The sequence below is a fragment of the Peromyscus maniculatus genome, chromosome 1 (genome assembly GCF_049852395.1).
Source record: "Peromyscus maniculatus bairdii isolate BWxNUB_F1_BW_parent chromosome 1, HU_Pman_BW_mat_3.1, whole genome shotgun sequence".
Classification (NCBI taxonomy): domain Eukaryota; kingdom Metazoa; phylum Chordata; class Mammalia; order Rodentia; family Cricetidae; genus Peromyscus; species Peromyscus maniculatus.
Genome location: NC_134852.1, coordinates 1,479,234 through 1,500,242, shown reverse-complemented (window position 1 = coordinate 1,500,242; position 21,009 = coordinate 1,479,234). Strand labels below are relative to the sequence as shown.

At 36.2% G+C, this 21,009-nt stretch overlaps 1 pseudogene; it reads left to right on the top strand.

Annotated features, from left to right (window-relative positions):
- Positions 1–2,684: 2,684 nt before the first annotated feature.
- Positions 2,685–21,009, top strand: part of LOC143266769 (vomeronasal type-2 receptor 116-like) — a 32,247-nt pseudogene continuing 13,922 nt past the window's right edge.

The following is a 21,009-nucleotide window of genomic DNA, read 5'->3' as shown; positions in this document are numbered from 1 at the left end:
AATTCTATTACAAGTTGACCACGAATTTAACATCTGCTTTACAAATGGAGAATGCATGCCATAGGACACTGTAATTTTTTTAAATCTCCTTAAATCTATCATTTCCACTGGTGTCCAGTTAACTCATATACACCCTTGTACATTTGGGAATTCCTGTCAGGTTAGTGGATAGATTAAGTTTGGTTGTTTGAAAATAGGCTATTTCTCTGTAACCGTATAATTCAATCATGTGATAGGTTCACCTTTAAATTCTTTTGTCTGGCTTTGAATTTCTCTATAATTCATTTGAACAGGTTTGTTAAAACTCACTCCTGAGATAGGTTCACCTTTAAATTCTTCTCTCTGGGTCTGAATTTCTTTATAATTCATTTGAACAGGTTTTATAAAGCTTTTATTTTGGCACTCAAATTAGCCAACATTTTTAATGTTATAATAAAAATGAGCAAACAAAGAATATTCATAGTTATTTTTACATATATATCATCAACATTAATAATTCTCTCTTTTAATTGTTCCTTTTTCACACTGCCTAATGTGTTTTCAAACAGAGACTAAATTCCTACCATTGTACAAATGTTCCCCAATTTTTAATGTGGGAGAAATATTCTCTTTTAACTAATGTTTCCCTTTAAGATATCTTAATTGACTTACCAAGTCTTTCACCTGTATAGAACAGTAGAAGTCTGATGAAATTTCAAGGCAGCTACTTAGTGTGGTGCCAGTCCAAGATGAAAATTCAGACAGAGCCTACCACCAACCAGCAGAAACAAAAGCCAAAGAGACTCCTCTGGCCCATGTGGGATGAAGATCCAGCTGCATGCAGCTCCATCCTTAGCAATGCAGCATGGGCCTGAGCCAGAGGGCCTGTGAGGCCACAGCAACTTTTTATTGAATTCTTGCCACAATTGTTTTAGCACCAGTTGTAGATGAATTTCTAAATGGTCTTATTAATAAAAACTTTGACCCAGAAATTGGGGTTAAAGCCTGAGAGAGGTCAGAGTAATAGGAAAAACCACAGCTAACCTCACCTCACCAACTCTGCAACTTCCAAAGCAAGCTACTTTCTGTCTACCCATACCTATATGCCTTTCTGTTCTGTTCTCTCATTTGCTCTCTCAGCCCAGATATATCACTTCCTGTCTGTCTGTACAGACCTCCAGACCTCTATGGTTAATCCTGTGATTAAAGGCATATATCACCAGGCCAGGCTCTGTTCTCACTGTGTCCTTATATTTACAGAGAACCAGACATAGACCTGCTTCCCTAGTGATAGGAATGAAGGCATGTGCTACCATTGCCTGACTTCTATATTGTGACTGGCTTTTTTCTATGATCTCCACATGTTTTATTTGGGGACACTGTATATTGGGGGATGCAATACATCACCACAGTGGATCCAATGTTCAAGGAATAAAGTGTATCATGACAATATGCTGATTCAGTGATTCATAGTGGATAAAAGAATATTGCAGAAAGTCAAAGTTCAGATTCAATCAGGAAACTTGATTTCTTCATTGACATAAAGTTAATCATTTAGAAATCAATTCAACAGAACCATTATTTTCATCAGAAAAAGACAGAAAGTATTTAGAGTTATCCATGAACATAATATATTCATTCAGACATACATTTGTAAAATATTTGTAAATATTTGGTGACTCATGGAACACTGGAAACAGCAAAACAATTGATAGTCTCTTGGGGTGATATTGTGTTCCCCAAAATATTGTGCACCCTAATAAACTTATCTAGGGTCAGAGAACAGAACAGCCACTAGATATAGAGGCTAGAAAATGGTGACACACATGCCTTTAATCCTAGCATTACAGAGGCAGAGATCTCTGTGAATTCAAAGCCACACTGGAAACAGCAAGATTTGGTAACAAGAGACGTTAATCCCAGGAAGTGGCAGAAAGAATAAAGGTATATAAGGTATGAAAACCAGGAACTAGAACCTGGTTAAGCTTTTAGGCTTTTGAGCAGCAGTTCAGCAGATATTCATTTCGATGCAGACACAGAGTCTTTCAGTCAGAGGAAACATCATCAGCTGAGGAATTAGTGAGGTGCGGTGGCTGTGGCTTGTTCTGCTTCTCTGATCTTCCAGTGTTCACCTCAATACCTGGTACCAGGTTTGTTTTTATTAATAAGAACTTTTAAGATTCATGCTACAGTCTCTAGTCTACAGAGCATCACACCTGGTATTGTGACTTGGTCAGGCCTATCATGGGCCTTTTTTTTAAAAATCTTTTTCCCTTTAATATCCTGTTGCTTCATCTAGTTTCACATGTTTGTATCATCATAAATTGCTTTCTCAAAAGAAGTTTCTTGGTTCACATTAGTGACCAAATCCAACAAGAGAATTTTATGCCTTGGGACAGTTCTCTATGATCTTGAATGAATTCATACTGCCTGTGGTTGGAGAAGATCATAAAAAATATATTTCATCTGTCTTGTGATTGTTAATGTGGGGCCTGAGATTGAAAGCCTGAGGGAGGAAATTATTGGATAATTCCACAGGGGAGTGAAGAGTCTTGTCAGGAAGAACTTGGGATGATTCAAGGGATAGCTCCAGTCACCAATAAAATTCTAAACAAACATGCATTCACATATGAGCTATGCACATCCACACTGGATGCTTGGAGCTCACGCTATGATGCTCATGTGTGGTCAGATACTTTGTTAATATGCTGTTCTCTTGGATTTTTATCTCTTGCTTTCTGCAGATTCCTGTCCTTGTGTACTCCTACTACAGCAGTGAGTGCTTAGTCAGAATGTTTAACTGGTGAAGGAAATGTTGTGATTACTGTTTTTTTTTTCCTGCATATGATATCTATCCACTGAACAAAACGATTGATTGGCAGATGACTAAATTTAACAGAGATTTTATGGTTGAGTACGTCTTTTTTCCATTTATTCATTATCTAAATTTGTCATTCATATGCCTTACGGAAGTATGGATTCCAACATCATTATTCCTCTCTTACTTTCCTAGATCTCTTCTGTGGTGCTGTCTTCTTAGTGACTCATCTTGTGATTTCAAGGGGGAAATGGGAATTTGGGTTATATTCATTTCCTTTTCCACAGTAGACAAGGGGCAATATCCCCCATATTCTCAGCCAAGCCTCTAACTCCTCAGGATTTGTATGTTTTCAATATTAGCTCTACTATAGATGGATTAGATAATGAAAGTATGATAGAGTATTTGGTGGGACTCTAGAAGTCAGGCTGTGCTCCTGTGAGAAGAAATGAATGCCACTGAAGTTAGTGATCAGTGATTTTGCTGTGTGTGAGTGATGAGAGTTACCTGTTTTTGCTGCTCAAGATTTGGGAGTAGGGATGTTAGAAATAGACATGCAGACCAACTTTCTGCTTTAGAAATGCCTTCATCTGTCTCAGATTCTTTTACCTGAACTCTCATATTTGTATTATTTGATTACTTAGATACTTACCTGTTTGCTCCAAGAAAATACAGTGTATACTTCTTCATTGTTATGAATGTATTTCTGTGTGCCCCTTAATTGTGGTGAGACCTCTGATTACTGCTTTCAGTTATTCTCAAAGATACAAGATTAAGACACAGTGTCAGACAGGTCTAATTGAGTATCTTAGGTCCTGCTAGAGAGAAACAATCATGTGTGTTAGGGTTTAAAAGAAGTCAGGTGTGTTTTATCCCAGAGTGACATGTTCATTCATAGCTATAGGTAAACAAACAATAAGTGTCTGAAAATGAGAAGGGCAGCTTTCTCTCAAGTCTGAACTCAACAAAGGCAACATGGAAATACATATTCAAGAGTTAGGTTGGAGGCAATGGGTGGAAAGTCACCTAAAATAAACATAGACCTGAGGATGGATAATTATCAGTGTGGCAATACTGTTTCTGCTGAGCTGTGGCTGTGGAGAAAGTAATCAGTTCAGCAATGGAAGAGGAAAAATGTTCAAGCATGGAATGTCATTTTACATGAAGGATATTGTAAAAGGTTAATTCTGAAATGATACAATGAAGGCAGCAGGGGAAATTTAAAAATTTGCATCTAGATAAAATATTCAGTGGAAGAGTCTACTGGCTCCAGGGATCATTGCTTATTTCAAGTTAGGTTAAGAAGCTCTATGGTCTACCAGATATTTGACCTTGTATGCTGGAAGGAGATGTGTCTACTTTACAGCAGATAATGTCCCTATTCTTCCCTGTTTCCCCCTTCTGTGCTCTTCAACCTCAGCAGCTCAGGCTCCACTGTATATCAGCCTAAGTCCCTCTTCAGCTTATACAGCAGCACCCCCATGCCTGCAAAGGGACTGTAATAATATGAGTTCTTTTTGGCTGGGTTATCTCATATGTAAATGAATAGAGTGTTGTGTACGTTTGATTTAATATGATGTAAAAAAATAAAACTAAAATAAACTTGCAATTCTAAAAGCTACAAAAATGAATATGTTTGATTTAGACAATACATTTTCAAATTATCCTTTTCATAGAAAGTGAGTCACAGGCAACTATATACACTGCAAGAATCACAACTGCTTTCATGCTTTTGATAAACTTTTTACACAGGTGTGAGAAAGTATGTATGTAATTAGAAAAATGTATTGTTCTGTCCTTCTCCAGTTAAATTTCCTCATGTTCTGATGGTAGCACTATATTTATCTACATTGCCATAACTACAAAAGATCATGAGTTGTGGGGGGGTAGCATTATTTTCTATTTCACTAGTCTTTGTGTGGACTAATTATCTAACTGAATTTTACTTTCTTGTTGAAAGATCATAAATAAATATTTGATAGGTAGAGAATAATGTCAAATAAGTACAAAACATGTATTCCATCTGGTTAAAGCAAAATAATCTACATAAGCACATGTTGACGCACATTATAGAATCTTTAATGCATGGTGGTTAATTTCCCTGCAAAGTAATAATTACAGACAGTTTCTCTCCCTGTGTATGAGTTTGCTTTTCTTTAACACTTACTTAGAAATACAGCTGACATAGTATATCCAAGCTGCATTCCATCCGTTATGTGTGCATTTGTATATTAATAACTTGAAACAATTCATGTATTAGATGAATATAAAAAGTCAGATTTTAAGATTTTTTTCTAGTTTACTGTGGATATTCACCATTTTTCAAATTGAAGGACATAAATATCTGGTTACAGATTATTTGAAAATATTTTAGAATTCAAGGTTTATTTTAAATATTTTACAATATTTCATTCTGAAGGTGTAAAAAACAAGAACTTTTAATTGTACAAAGTCTATTTATCTTTTCTAATTAAGGAATTTTTAATTCATTTTACATTCCAACCACAGATTCCTCTTTTCCATCCTCCTGCCCCTTCAGCCTTCCACCTCCCTACCTATGCTCTATTCCATCCTCCAACAAGGTAAGTACTCCCATAGGGAGTCAGCAGAGCCTGGTATATTCAATAGAGGGAGGTCTAAGACCCTCCCCCTGCATCAAGACTCTGCAAGGTGTCCCACCATAGGTAGTGTGCTCCCAAAATCCAGCTCATGCACCGTGGATGGATCCTGATCCTACTGCCAAGGGGCACCTTAAGCAGATCAAGCTACACAACTGTTTAGCTTATGCAGAGAGCCTAGTCCAGTCCTATGGAGGCTTCACAGCTGTTGGTCTTAAGTTCGAGTCCCCATCAGTTTTGTTTGTTTGTCCCTGTAGATTTCCCTATCATGATCTTGATGCTCCTTGTTCATAGAATCTCTCTTCTCTCTTCTAATGAACTTCTGAAGCTCAACCTGGTGCTTGGCTCTGTATTTCTGTATCTGCTTCCATCAGTTACTGGATGAAGGCTCTTTGATGACAGTTAGGGTATTCACCAATTTGTTTATCTTTTATTCTTGTTCATCTTTTGTCATGAATCCCTAATCCAAAATAACAGGGGGAAAAGCATGTTAACAATATTACAACATTTTCCTTCCATAATAATTCATATTCTCAATGATTGGGTTTTCTCTAAAAATAAAAAGATTAGGTGAATATCAAGTTGTACACTGAGTTACCCTCATACAGAAGAATGAATATTTATTGAATCTCTTTTGCTATAGAATGCAAGTGATGTGAGGCTGGAAACACTTAGCAACCCACACAGGATGTTGATCCTTTTCTAATTTTCCTACTGACCATCCTATGAATTCTGACACCATTGTCACACTTCTTAAAATATTAATATTTATCAATTTTCAAAACTATATTTTTCAGTAATGGCACATCTTTTCTGTTTAATATCAGTTATTTGCACTTGTTTCTTTAAGCTTTGAATTGCCATAGTTTTCAGTAATCTTATACAAGCTCATAAATTTTAAGCAACTTTTGAATATATTTATCATGTCATCAATATTTATGGGGTAGAGGATGATAATTCATCATATGTAAAAATGTACAATGATTAAATTATGGAGTTTAATATGTCCTCCTTTCAACTTTAATCATAATAATTATACATTTTCTGGCAAACCATGAACCATTTACTATCCAAACCAAGTATGTTGCTGGATATTTTGTTGGTACACACCTATAATCTGAGCATTTGTTTGGCACAGACAGATTTTTAAGGCAAGCTTGGTCTATATAGAAAATTTAAGAAAACCCAAAGAAATATTTATATATTTAACAATAGCATTCTTTTAGAAAAATCTTTCTTGATACTCTTAAGTAAAAGAAATACTTTGTAAGTAGACCTAATAAAACAAAACAGTTTGTGAATACCTTTTAATAAATCTTTATATTTAATAATTTTGGGGGAAGATATGAAATCCTATGCAGTTGCCCACAGAGTATTTGTATCTTGGTTTCAAGGAGAACAAAATTACAAGCTCCACATCTGTGGGCTCACAGTGGAACAGAGAAACATCCTCCCATATTTTGTATTGATGTGTACATAATGCATAGAAACATAAAGTAGTCCTTATTTACATCATCTGAGCTCGATAGTTTTTTTTAAGCTTTTAAACTAATATATTTTGTGTTGAAAATATCTTCTCAAGATTTTGAGAATCAAAGGCCATTAGTTTGTATAAAATTAAGTTCCTGGGCCAGAATGCAGATATTTCAATGGCATTTTGAAAGTATTTTTTTTAATGTTGGTGTGTTATTGAAGGCTGCTATATGCATAGTGGACAAACAGTAATTTCTGTAAACTCATCAGCTATCTAGAGGATTAGAAATGCACTAGGGCCGGGCGGTGGTGGCGCACGCCTTTAATCCCAGCACTCGGGAGGCAGAGCCAGGCGGATCTCCGTGAGTTCGAGGCCAGCCTGGACTACCAAGTGAGTTCCAGGAAAGGCGCAAAGCTACACAGAGAAACCCTGTCTCGAAAAACCAAAAAAAAAAAAAAAAAAAAAAGAAATGCACTAGGTGTGTTCAATATAAAGGTGGAGTTGACTTATGATGTTGTTTGACTTCAGAATTTCTATATGTAGGTCTTTTGTTCCATATTACTTGTCTATTTCTGAAAATGGGGAATTTAAGTCACTCGCCATCTCTGTTTTGGGGTTGATTTATACTTTTGAATCTAATACTGCTTCATTAAGGAATTTGGGGACTGCTATGTTTAATGTGTACATGATTAGATTGTAATGCCCTATTGTAGGATTTTTTTCCTTTAATGAGGAGAAAGCATGCTTCACTGTTTCTTCTGAGTAGGTTTTGCTTGATGTCTTAGTTGTCACATCTTAGGATAGTTATGCATGCTAAGTTTTTAGTTGCATTTGCTTGGGGTCCTTTTCCCATCCTTAACTCTAATTTGAGGTCTATCATGGTTGTGAATTGTGTTTCTTAGAGACAGAAAAATCCTGGGTACTGTTTTTTCATTCAATCTATTTGTGTTGACCATGATATAATAAATATTAAGAGTTATTATTGGATGGTATGTATTACTTCCTGTCATTTGTTGTTGTTTTTAATTGTTGTATTATATGTCTATTATTCAGTGTTCCAGAGTTGTTCATTGTTCCCTTCCATCTTGCATATATTTAGTCTTTTCTTCCGACCTAACTATTCCCTCCTGTTTCCTTTACAGTACTGGTTTAGTGGTGATAATTTCTTTCAACCTCTTTTATCACAAAAAATTTACCTTTCCCTTTTATTATGACTGACAGTTTTGCTGTTTATATTAGTCTGGTGAAGCACTGGTGTTCTTTTATGACTTGTAGAACATCCATCCCTTCTGGCTTTCTAGTCTCTTCTGAAAGAATCTGCTGCTATTCTGATGGGTCTCCCTTTAAATGTGACTTCATCTTTCTCATTTGCAGCTTTCTGCATCCTTTTGCGGCCCTGTATACTAACTGTCACTACTATTTCATTACATTGTAAAGTTTTTTTTGGTGGTCCTCTATATTTGGAGTTCTGCAAAATCAAATAGATGCAACATATGCCTGTAGAACATTGCAACAAAAAGCTAGAGATTACACATTCTTCCTTGCAGTTCATGGGACTTTCTGCAAAATAGAGCACATATTAAGATAAAGGAGTTCTCTGAAATACAGAAAAATTAAAATCACATTTTTAATTTAAAAAAATTAAAATTTCATTCTATCAGTCCTCCGTGAACTAGATCAGGATAGAAACAACAAAAGAAAAGATGAATGAAAACAAATTTATGGAAGTTAAGTTACACAAAACTGAATCAAACTCAATTGAAGGAAGAAATTACAAAGGAATTTGTAAAATTCTAAGATTTGAGTGAAAATTAAATCACAACATATCAAAACATGTGGGAAAATTGAAATGGTCATAAGAGGAAAGTTTTAGGGCACTGTGAACCCACATCAGAAAGTTTGAGAAATCACAAATTAATAACTTGATGAGACACCTGAAAACCCTGAAAATATAAGAACAAATAACTTATAAAGGCAAGTGGGAAGAGATCATCAAAATCAGGGCAGAAGTGAATGACCTACAAATGAAAAAATCAATACTAACAATGAATGAAACTAGAGATAAAAGACTGACAAAACTTGAGCCAATTAACAAAAACATAAACAATCAAAATTAATAAATTTTATAATAACTATAATATTATTTTATATATTATAATAATTACAATAATATAATAAGAACCACAATTAATAAAATTAGAGATGGCAAGGGAGACATTATAACAGACACTGAGGATATTTGGAGAATTGTAAAGAGACTTTTAAAAGCATATATGTTCCTCTGAATTGGATAAGTTTAAAGAAATGAATAAATTTCCAGATATACTTATTTTCTACCAACATTAAATCAAGATGACATTATTAAGTTAAATAGACCCATAACATCCAGTGTTATCAAAACATTAATTAAAAATCTTCCAAGAAAAAAAAACAAGATCAGATGGAGTCAGTGCAAAATTGTACAAAGCTTTCAAAGAAGATCTTACACTAATATATCAAAAAAGGAGAAGAAGGAACTTATACTTTATGAAGGCAGTATTACTTTGATTTCAAAAACATACAAAGACCCTACCCAAAAAAGAAAATTAATAGGTTAATATTTGAAGAACATAGACACAAATAAAATGCTTGAGAACTAAATTCGAGGACACATCAAAAAGGTTATATGCCATAATCTTGTTGTCTCATTCAAGAACATTAGCCTCGTTGAACATCACTAAATTAATTAATGTAATCCACCATATGGACAGACTAAAGTATAGGAAAAATTGATCAGCTGATTAAATGGGTTAAAGGCCTCTGATAAAATCCAACAGCATTTCATGATAAAAGTCCAAGAGAAAAGAGGGATACAGAGAATGTACCTTAGCACTATAAAAGTAACATATAATAAACCCACAGCCAGCATCAACAGAAATAAAAAATAACTGATTATGTTTCAATAAACTTCTGTAAAAGACAGGGATGTCCATCCCCACCATTTCTGTTTCACATAGAACTTGTATTCCTACCAAGTGAAAGAAGGAAAATGATAGAAACTGAGAGGTTACAGATAGGAAAAGAATCAAAACATCTTTACTTGCAGATGATGTAGTGAAATACAAGTAAAGATCCTGAAGACTGTCTCAGAAATCTATACACTTCATACAGACATTCAGTAGCATAGCAGGATACAAAAGCCTCACAGAAAATGTGATGGACAAATGCTAAACATACCGAGAAAGAAATCAAGAAACCAATTCCTCTAAAAATAACTCCCCAAATCAAGTATCAGTGGATAAGTGTAACCAAGGCAGTGAAAGACAGATGCAATAAAATCTTCAATACAAAGAAAGATTTAAAAAAAAACAGATACTGTTGTATGGTATTCACTAGAGAAGTCTTCTCGGACACGGGTTTAAGCCAAATGAAGTCTTTATTAGCTGGATAGGACTGCACCAGGTGTTTGGGATCACAGTGCAGCTCCAAGCCTTCTCCTGGTGAGCTTTTAAGCACAAAAAACATGTTTTCAATTGACACACTTCAGTAAACAAGAACAATTCGTCAGAAGCAGAACCACAGGGGCAAAAAATACCAAGGTTAGTACATTTTGAGACTTTCTCAGGACTTTATGGATTTGATGGATGAGGCCTTTGCTTTAGTTTTAGTGGGTCTTGTTGTCTACATGGTGAGTTTTACAATCTGAATGGCACTCGTTTTAAGGTCTGGTGGCCTACTAAATTCTGGGGCCCTGTTACAATACCAGATGATGAAAGACCTACTAAACTCACAGATTGGTAACATTAATTATTGTGAAATGCCCATCCTACCAAAACCAATCTCCAGATTCAAGGAAACCCTCATCAAATTTCCAGTGTCAGTTATCACAAAATTGAAGAATAATTTTAATTTTCCCATGGAAGCTCAAAGGACTAAATATAGAGAAAAGCAATCCTGACCACCAACAACAATGCAGAAGGAGTCATAAACCCAGGTTTCATGTTATATTTAAGAGCTATACCAATAAGAACAGAGTGGGAATGGCATAAAAACTGACTCATTGACCAATGGGTTAGAATTGAGAATACGTAAAGACATATAAACCCACACTCATACAGTCAACTGATTATTGTCAAAGAGACAATAATACTATTGGTCAAAATATGAAATTTTTTAAAAAATCCCAGCCATACTTAATCACTACTGAGTAGAATAAGGAAAATTTATTTCTGTATTTCCACCTATGCAAACTCAAGTTTTATGTATCGGGGACCTCAACATAAGCCCCAACTATTCGAGAGTATTACTATTGCTCTTGTTTACTGTCAAGAACTTAATTCATAAGGCCCCATTTCTGAAGAAAACATACTTGAGTGAATGAATATAGAAAAATCAAACTGAGAGTAACAGGAAGCTGCAACGTTGCTGGCTAGCTTTCATAATGGTCAAAGTTGCTATGCACATTTCTAAAAACAAAGGATGACACAGGACCATGAATTTGGGGAAAGGGGAAATTAATTCACTGCTGGTGGGATTGAAAACTGGTGCAACAATTGAGTTTCTACTTTGGTGACTCTTCTTTCATATAACATCTCCTCAATTAAACTATTTGGGGATTCTTGTTACTGGGTCTTTTAACTGTGTTAGGGACTCAGATATGATTCTTTGATTGACGAAGAGTTTGCAAAGCACTTCCTTTTCTGCAGGTGTTCACTTGTCTAGGTACCTTCTAACTCAACTCAAAAGACTTTTTGAGATTACTGGAAAACCATTGTCAAGTCCTGTTTTGTTTCCTGTGACTTTTGATTCCACAAAAGTAAACAAAAGATGTCTAGACATGTTTCGTATTTTACGTTCATTTTTTTGACATGTTTTGAGTTGATTTTTACCCTGGGATGAGAAACTAGGGATAAATTTCAATTTTGTCTGTTATGGTCTAGTTGCCCCAGAATCACATGGAAGAAAGTACTTGGTCCTGCTGACATAGTTGACATTTCTTGCTCCTCCTCCTCCTCCCCTCCTCCTCCCCTCCTCCTCCTCTTCCTCCCCTCCTCCTCCTCCTCCTCCTCCTCTTCTTTTCTCTTCTTTCCCCTTCCCCTTCCTCCTCCTCCTCTTTCACCCCTCCTCCTCCTCTTCTTCTTGTTCTTTTTTTTTTTTTGAGACAGGGTTTCTCCCTGTAGTTTTGTTGCCTGTCCTGGATCTTGCTCTGTAGACCAGGCTGACCTAGAACTCACAGAGATCCGCCTGCCTCTGTCTCCCTAGTGCTGGGATTAATGGCATGTGCCACTGCTGCCTGGCTATTATTGCACTGCCACGATGAAGCACAGTATTCAATGTATGTGGATGAAACATTATGTTTTAATTTGTCCTACTGAACTATGGATAACATCATTTGTATCTTCTGAGTATATTTGGTGGGAAACCCCTTTGGTCAGGTAGTAGAATAGATTATCCTGCAGGTTTCTTGCCAATTCTGCTTGAATCACCATTTCCATGAGTTTCCTGTAACATTGTTCCACCATAGACACTGGGCTCCAAAAAGCCAGCTCATGCATCTGGGACAGATCCTAATCACACTTCCAGGAGGCCCCTTTAATAGTTCAAGCTAAACAACTGTCTGGCCTATGTAGAGGACCTAGTCCAGTCCTATGGGGGCTCCATAGCCTTTGGTCCATAATTCATGAGTTCCCACTAGTTTGGTTTGTCTGTCTCTGTACATTTCCCCATCATGATCTTGATGCCCCTTGCTCACAGAATCCCTCTTTTCTCTCATTAAACAGACTCCTGAAGCTCAGCCTGGTGCTTGGCTGAGATCTAATCTCTGGATCTGAATACATAGGCTACTGAATGAAGGCTCTATGATGACAGTTAGGGTATAAACCAATCTGATTACCAGAGTAGGTCAGTTCAGGCACCTTTCACTATTGCTAGTAGTCTAAGGTGGGTCATCTTTATGGATTCCTGGGAAATTCCTTAGCACCCTGTTTCTTGTATTCCTATGGTGTCTCCATCTATCATGGTATCTCTCTCCCTACTCTCCCACTCTGCCCCTCTTCCAGCTCAAACATCCCATTCTCTTATGTTCTCATCCCCCATCCATGCCCTCCATTGCCCTCCCCAATCATGCCCAGTGTGCTCATGAAGATCTATTTACCCTTCCCAGGGTGATCCATGCATGCCTATTTGGGTCTTCCTTGTTTGCCAGCTTCTCTGGAGCTGTGGATTGCAGTATGGTTATCTTTTGCTTTACATCTATTTAAAGCACTTATGAGTGAGTACATACCATGTTTGTCCTTCTAAGTCTGTGTTACCACACTCAGGATGATATTTTCTAGTTCCATCTATTTGCCTGCAAACCTCATGATGCCATTGTTCTTTACTGCTAAGTAATACTCCATTGTGTATATGTGTAGCTTGAGTTTTCCTGCCTTGCCCACAGTTAGGACAAATCTCTGTCACCCGCCCGTCCCACAGCAGCTCAGACCCGACCAAGTAAACACAGAGACTTATATTACTTACAAACTGTATGGCCGTGGCAGGCTTCTTGCTAACTGTTCTTACATCTTAAATTAACCCATTTCTATAAATCTATACCTTGTCACGTGGCTGGTGGCTTACCGGCATCTTTACATGCTGCTTGTCCTGGCAGTGGCTACAGTCTGTCTCCTCCTTCTTCCTCTTTCCCCAATTCTCCTCTCTCTGTCCCGCCTATACTTCCTGCCTGGTCACTGGCCATCAGTGTTTTATTTATATAGAGTGATATCCACAGCACTTCCCCTTTTCTTTTTTCTTTTTTAAAAAGGAAGGTTTTAACTTTAACATGGTAAAATTACATATAACAAAACAATTATCGAGCAAGAATTACAGTTACAATATTAAAGAAGATGTCCTATCTATCTTTTATTTGTGAGTTTAAGGTTTTATATCTAACTTATCTTTTATTATAACTGAGGAAATTACAACTATCTAGTCTTTAACCACATCAAAGACCTGAGAAGGAACATAATGGTACCTGAGAAATGGAAGATGGATTCAAGCAACTTTCGGGAGTCTTGCAAGAGTAGATAGAGACAGCTGGCAGCCTGGACAGTCACCTAATGTTTCTCAGCATTGTTGGTGCATTCAAATTGGCTACAGGCCTAGAGTATCTGACAGACCATTTTCAGAAGCAGGAATTTTGAAAGACTATCTTACCCTGTCTTGGCAGAGTACAGTGGTTGCTTTCCTTGTGTCCTGCTTGTCCAGGAAGGACAGCATTGTGTTTGTATTGTCAGCCATCAAGGCAAGGGCAGTTCTTTGCCCAGTAGGCCATTTTGTGGCAAAAAGACAAACTTCCAAATGGAAATGTCTTAGAAGCCCAACATTCTCTTGGGATCAATTGGTGCATCCAGGAGCAATTGTGTCTCATGTCAACAGAATTCTAAGTTATTTAAATGCCATATTCTGTGGGTCTATGAAGTCTTTGAAGATTACCTGTCTATCTGACCTATGTATCTGTAAACCTGATAACCTAACTAACATAAATATAGAGATGACAGGCATAGGTGACTATAAAGCTATAAGTCTTATCTACCGAAATAACCTAAAGACTAAGGCTTCACATAAACAAGGTAAACAGTCTATAAGCAAATGTATGGTGAAGAACGATGACTTCAAAATTGTGACAATACACAAGATATTTATAACAGAGGTAGGAATATATAGTGCAATATGCAATATGACAATAATCTTAAATATATATCAATATACCGAATATCCTAAACAGAAGTAGAACATACATAAAGTATGACAGATATAAATTTACATTTGTATCAATATAAAAATGTTTCAAATAAGAGTAGAAATATATGTACATTATAACAAATATAGTTCTGTATTTGTATCAATATACAAATTATCTTAAACAGCAATATAAAAATAGTTTACATTTGTATCAACATATAAGTATCCATAGCAGTACAAATTACAGTGCAAATTATCTAAGGTTGCTATTTTACTAAATCTGTTTACTAATATATACAATGATTGACCACCATATCTTATACCCATCTGTTCCATTTCTTCTCCCCCCCCTTTTTTTACAATACTGAGTCTAATATTTTCTTCCACCCCCAACCGTATAACCATCATCCACAACCCTGAGAATTATGAAGCCTAAGTGAGAAGGGGCATCATTTTCTTAGAATTGCTTCCTGCCATTTTGGGGGTGATGTTATCTCTGTTGGGTACTGTGAGAAAGCTCAGATAGCTAAATCTCACATTTCTTTATCCATTCTTCAGTTGAGCGGCAGCTAGGTTGCTTCCAGATTTTTACTCTTAAAAAAATGCTGATATGAACATCCTTGAGCATGTGTCCTTATAGTATGGCTGAGTATTCCTTGTGAATATGCCCAAGAGTGGTATAGCTGTGTCTTGAGGAAGATTGATTCCCAATTTTTTGAGAAATTAACATATAGATTTTCAAGGTAGCTGTACAGGTTTGCACTTCCACTAACAGTGGAGAGTGTGCCTCTTGCTCCATATCCTCTCCAAAATAAGCTGTCATCAGTGTTTTTGATCATAGCAATTCTGAAAGGTGTATGATGGTATCTCAGAGTTATTTTGATTTGCATTTCTCTGATGACTAAGAATGCTGAGAACTTCCTTAAATATCTTTCACCATATGTGATTCTTCTGTTGAGAATTCTTTGTTTAGCTCTGTAGCCCATTTTTTTAAATTGGATTGTTCAATATTGTGATGTTGAGTTTCTTGAATTCTTTATATATTCTGGATATTAGACCTCTGTCAGATGTGGGGTTGGTGAAGATCTTTTCCCATTCTGTAGGATGTCATTTTTGTCTTATTGACCATGTCCTTTGCCCTACAAAAGCTTCTCAGTTTCAAGAGGTCCCATTTATTAATTGTTGCTATCAGTATCTGTGCTTTTGGTGTTACATTTAGGAAGTGATCCCCTGTGCCAATGTGTTCAAGACTACTTCCTACTTTCTCTTCTATCATCAAGTTCAGTATAGCTGGATTTATGTTGAGGTATTTGTTCCACTTCGACTTGAGTTTTGTGCATGGCAATAATTATAGATCTATTTGCAATCTTCTACATGTTGACATCCAGTTATGCCAGCACCTTTTGTTGAAGATGCTTTCTTTTTTCCATTGTACAGTTTTGGCTTCTTTGTCAAAAATCAGGTGTTCATAGGTGTGCAGATTAATGTAAGGGTTTTCAATTCCATTCCATTGGTCCACATGTCAGTTTTTATGCCAATACCAAGATATTTTTATTACTATAGCTCTATAGTAGAGTTTGAGGTCAGGGGTGGTGAACATCTAGAGGTTGCTTTATTCTTCAGGATTATTTTAACTATCCTGTTTTTTTTTGTTCTTCCATATGAAATCAAGTTCTTTCCAGGTTTGTGAAGAATTGTGTTGGGATTTTGATGGGGACTGCATTGAATATGCAGATTGATTTTGGTAAAATTGCCATTTTTTACCATGTTTTTCCTACCTATCCATGATCATGGGAGATCTTTCCATTTTTGATATCTTCTTCAATTTCTTTCTTCAGAGACTTAAAGTTCTTGTCATATAGGTTATTGCTTATTAAGAGTTACCCAAGGTACTTTATAATACTTGTGGCTATTGTAAAGGGTGATGTTTCTCTGATTTCTTTCTCAGCCCATTTATCATTTGTATATAGGAGGGCTACTGATATTTTTGAGTTAATCCTGTATCCTGCCACATTACTGAAGGTGTTTATAAGCTGTAGGAGTTCCCTGGAAAGATTTTTTTGTTCACTTATATATACTATCATATCATCTGCAAATAGTGAAAGCTTGACTTCTTCCTTTCCAATTTGTATCCCCTTCATCTCCTTATGTTGTCTTATTGCTCTGGCTAGAACTTCAAGTACTATATTAAATAAATATGAGGAGAGTGGACAGCCTTGTCTTGTTCCTGATTTTAGTAGAATTGCTTTGAATTTCTCTCCATTTAATTTGATGTTGGCTGTCGGGTTGCTGTGAATTGTCTTCATTATATGTAGGTATGGTTTTTTTTTTTTTTTTTTTTGTATTCTTGATATTCCCAGGACCTTTATCATAAAGGGGTGTTGGATTTTGTCAAAGGGTTTTTCAGTATCTAATGAGATGATCATGTGTATTTTTTCCTTTCAGTTTGTTTATATGGTGTATTACATTGACAGATTTTTGTGTGTTGAACCATCCTTGCATCCCTGGAATGAAGCCTCCATGGTGATGTTATATTTTTTTTTGATGTGTTCTTGAATTCAGTTTGCCAATATTTTAATGAGTATGTTTGCATCAATGTTCATGAGGGAGATTGGTGTGTAATTTCTTGCTTTGTTGCATATTTATGTGTTTTGGCTATCAGGGTTAACTGTAGACTCACAAAAAGAGTTTGGTAACATTCCTTCTATTTCTATTTCGTGGAAAATTTTGAAGAATATTGGCAGTAGCTCTTCTTTAAAATCCTGATACAATTCTGCACTGAAATATCTGGTCCTGGCCTCTTTTATTTGGAGACTTTTAATGACTGTTTCTATTTCCTTAGGTGTGGTGGTATTGTGTTCCCTAAAATATTGTGCACCCTAATAAATAAATCTGGGGTCAGAGACAGAAGAGCCACTAGATACAAAGGCTAGAAAATGGTGGCACTCATACCTTTAATCCTAGCACTCCAGAGGTAGAAATCCCTCTGGATCTCTGTGATTTCAAGGACACATTGGAAACAGCCAGGCATGGTGACACATGCCTTTAATCTCAGGGTGGTGGTAGAAAGCATAAAAGTATATAAGGCATGTGGACCAGAAACTAGAAGCATTTGGCTGGGTAACCTTTTAGGCTTCTAGAAGCCCAGTTCAGCTGAGAGCCATTCGAATATGACAACACAGAGGCTTCCAGGCTGAGGAAACAAGATCAGCTGAGAAGTTGGCCAGGTGATGTTAGCTGTGGCTTATTCTGTCTCTCTGACGATCCAGCATTTCATGTCAATAACTGGCGCTGTGTTTGATTTTATTAATAAGACTCTTAGGGATTATTGATATATATTGGTCTATTTAAATTGTTTATCTAGTCTTGATTTAACTTTGGTATGTGGTATCTATCCAGAATATTGTCCATTTCTTTTAGATTTTCAAATTTTGTGGAATATATATATATATATATATATATATATATATATATATATATATATGTTTTTCGAGACAGGGTTTTTCTGTGTAGCTTTGTGCCTTTCCTAGAACTCACTTGGTAGCCCAGGCTGGCCTCAAACTCACAGAGATCCGCCTGGCTCTGCTTCCCGAGTGCCCGGATTAGTTCAGTATATGTTTTTGAAGTGATCTGATGATTCTCTGTATTTCTTTGTTGTCTGTTGTTATGTCTCCCTTTTTATTTCTGATTTTGTTCATTTGGATGTTCTCTCTCTCTCTCTGTGCCTCAAAAGGTTTGGATAAGGGCTAGTCTATCTTGATTTTCCCCTAAGACCAACTCCTTGCTTCATTGCTTCTTTGTATTGTTCTCTTTGTTTCTATTTTATTGATTTGACCCTCAATTTTATTATTTCCTGGCATTTATTTCTCCTGGGTAAATTTGATTCTTTTTGTTCTGGAGATTTAACACGTGCTGTTAGTTTGCTAGTGTGAGATCTCTCCATTTTATTCATGTGGGCATTTAGTGCTATGAATTTTTCTCTTTGCACTGCTTTTGTAGTGTCTTATAAGTTGGGCTATGTTGTATATTCATTGAAGTTGAATTCTAGAGAATCTTTAATTTCTTTCTTTATTTCTTCCTTGTCCCAGTGGTGATTCACTTGGGCATAATTCAGTTTCCATGTTATTGAAGACTTTCTGTAATTTTGTTGTTGAAATCTAACTTTAAGGCATGGTGGTCAGATAAAATACATGAGGCTATTCCAATTTTTGTTTATCTGTTGAGATTTTCTTTTTGTCTAAGAATGTGGTCAATTGTAGAAAAGTTTCCATGGGGTTCTGAGAAGAAGGTATATTCTTTATTCTTAGGGTGGAATGTTCTGTAGCTATCTATTATGTCCATTTGAGTCATAACATCTGTTAGTTCACTCATTTCTCTGTCAAGTTTCTGTCTGGAAGACCTGTCCATTGGTGAGAGTAGGATATTGAAGTCTCTACTACTAGTGTGTGGGATTTGATGTGTAACTTAACCTTTATTGATGTTTCTTTTACAAATGTGTGTGCCCTTGTATTTGGGACATAAATGTTCAGATGAACTTCTATAGTAAATAAATAAATCTGGGGCATAAATGAAACTTCATCTTGGTGGATTTTTCTTGTGATAAATATTTAATGGCCTTACCGATCTCTTTTGATTGATTTTCATTTAAAGTCTATTTTGTTCAATATTAGGATAAGTCCATTTGATTGGAAAGTATTTTCCCAAGCTTTTACTTTTAGTTAATGCCTGTTGTTGAAGTTGAGGTGTGTTTCTTGTATGCAGAATGATAGATCCTATTTTAATATTATTATTAAATCCATTTTATATCCATTCTACTAGCCCTTGTGTCTTCTTATAGCTGAATTGAGTCCATTGATATTAAGCTATATTAATGACCAGTGATTATTAATTCCTGTTATTTTTTGGTGGTAGTATTGTGTGTTTCCACCCTTTTTGGTATTTGTTAGTGTGGGATTATCTATTACCTATGTTTTCATGTTTGTATCTAACTTCTTTAAGTTGGATTTTTCCTTCTAGTGCTTTCTGTAGAGATGGATTTGTGAATAGGTATTGTTTAAATTTGGTTTGATCATGGAATATTTTGTTTAATGTGTCTGTGCAAATTGAGAGTTTTGATGGGTATAATAGACTAGGTAGGGATCCATGGTCTCTTAGTGTCTGCATTATGTCTGCCCAAGACATTCTGGCTTTCAGAGTCTGTAGTTGGAAGTTTTCCTGTGTCCCAGCTGGCCGGCAGAGGGAATAAATCTCTCCCACTTGTGTCCTCCAAGTAAACACACAGAGGCTTTTATTAATTATAACTGCTTAGCCATTAGCTCAGGCTTATTACTTACTAGCTCTTACATTTAAATTAACCCAGAAAAATTGTTATTTATGTTTAGGCAAGTGGATTGGTACCTTTTCTCAGTTCTGCCTTGACATCTTGCTTCCTCTGTGTCTGGCTGGTGACTGCTGACTCTGACCTTCCTCTTCCCAGAATTCTTTTAGTCTTCTCTCCCTGCCAGTACTTCCTGCCTAACTATTGGCCAGTCAGCATTTTATTAAACCAATGTACAAGGGCTTTATCCCACTGCATTGTACCTTTTTTGTCTAATTATAAAGGAAGATTTAACTTTTTTTTTTGTTTTTTCAAGACAAGGTTTCTCTGTGTAGCTTTGTGCCTTTCCTGGAACTCACTTTGGAGACCAGGCTGGCCTCGAACTCACAGAGATCTGACTGCCTCTGCCTCCCGAGTGCTGGGATTAAAGGTATGCACACCACCACCTGGCAGAAGGTTTAACTTTGACATACTAAAATTACATATAATAGAATAGTTACCAAGCAAGAATTACAGTTACAAGATCTAGTCTATTTGTATTTGGCAAATAGTGAAAATATTCCATTAACTATCCTGTTTTGGTGAACCCAAAATGTACCTGATTCACTTTCTATTCTAACTTACATTACCAACAGAAAACTATCTTATAATGTCTTTCAAATTTTTACATTTTATACCTCCTTAGTTAGTATCTTTCCTAAAATTTCTTAACAAGGAAAATTAAAACTATAACTATCTAATCTTCAACTCCCTCGGAGATGCAAGTAGAAAATAATATTACCTAGTTAAACAGGAAGTGCAAACAAGAGACTTCCCAAAAATATGAGTTGGCAGAAACTGCCAGCTGCCTGGAGAGTCACCCAAGGTTACTTTGCAACATTGGGGCATCATCCTCAGCCGACAGGCTTAGCATATCTGACAGATTCATTTATGAAGTAGGATGTACACAAGGCCTACAGCTCAACCTCACATTCAGTGCAGGTATTCCATGTACCAGATAAACCTGAAACCCAGCAGTGTCCTCTCATGATTCTGGATTTTAAATTCTGGAAATTGCTGGTAGTTTTGGAATTTGGCTGCCCATTCTTCTCAGCTTATGGGT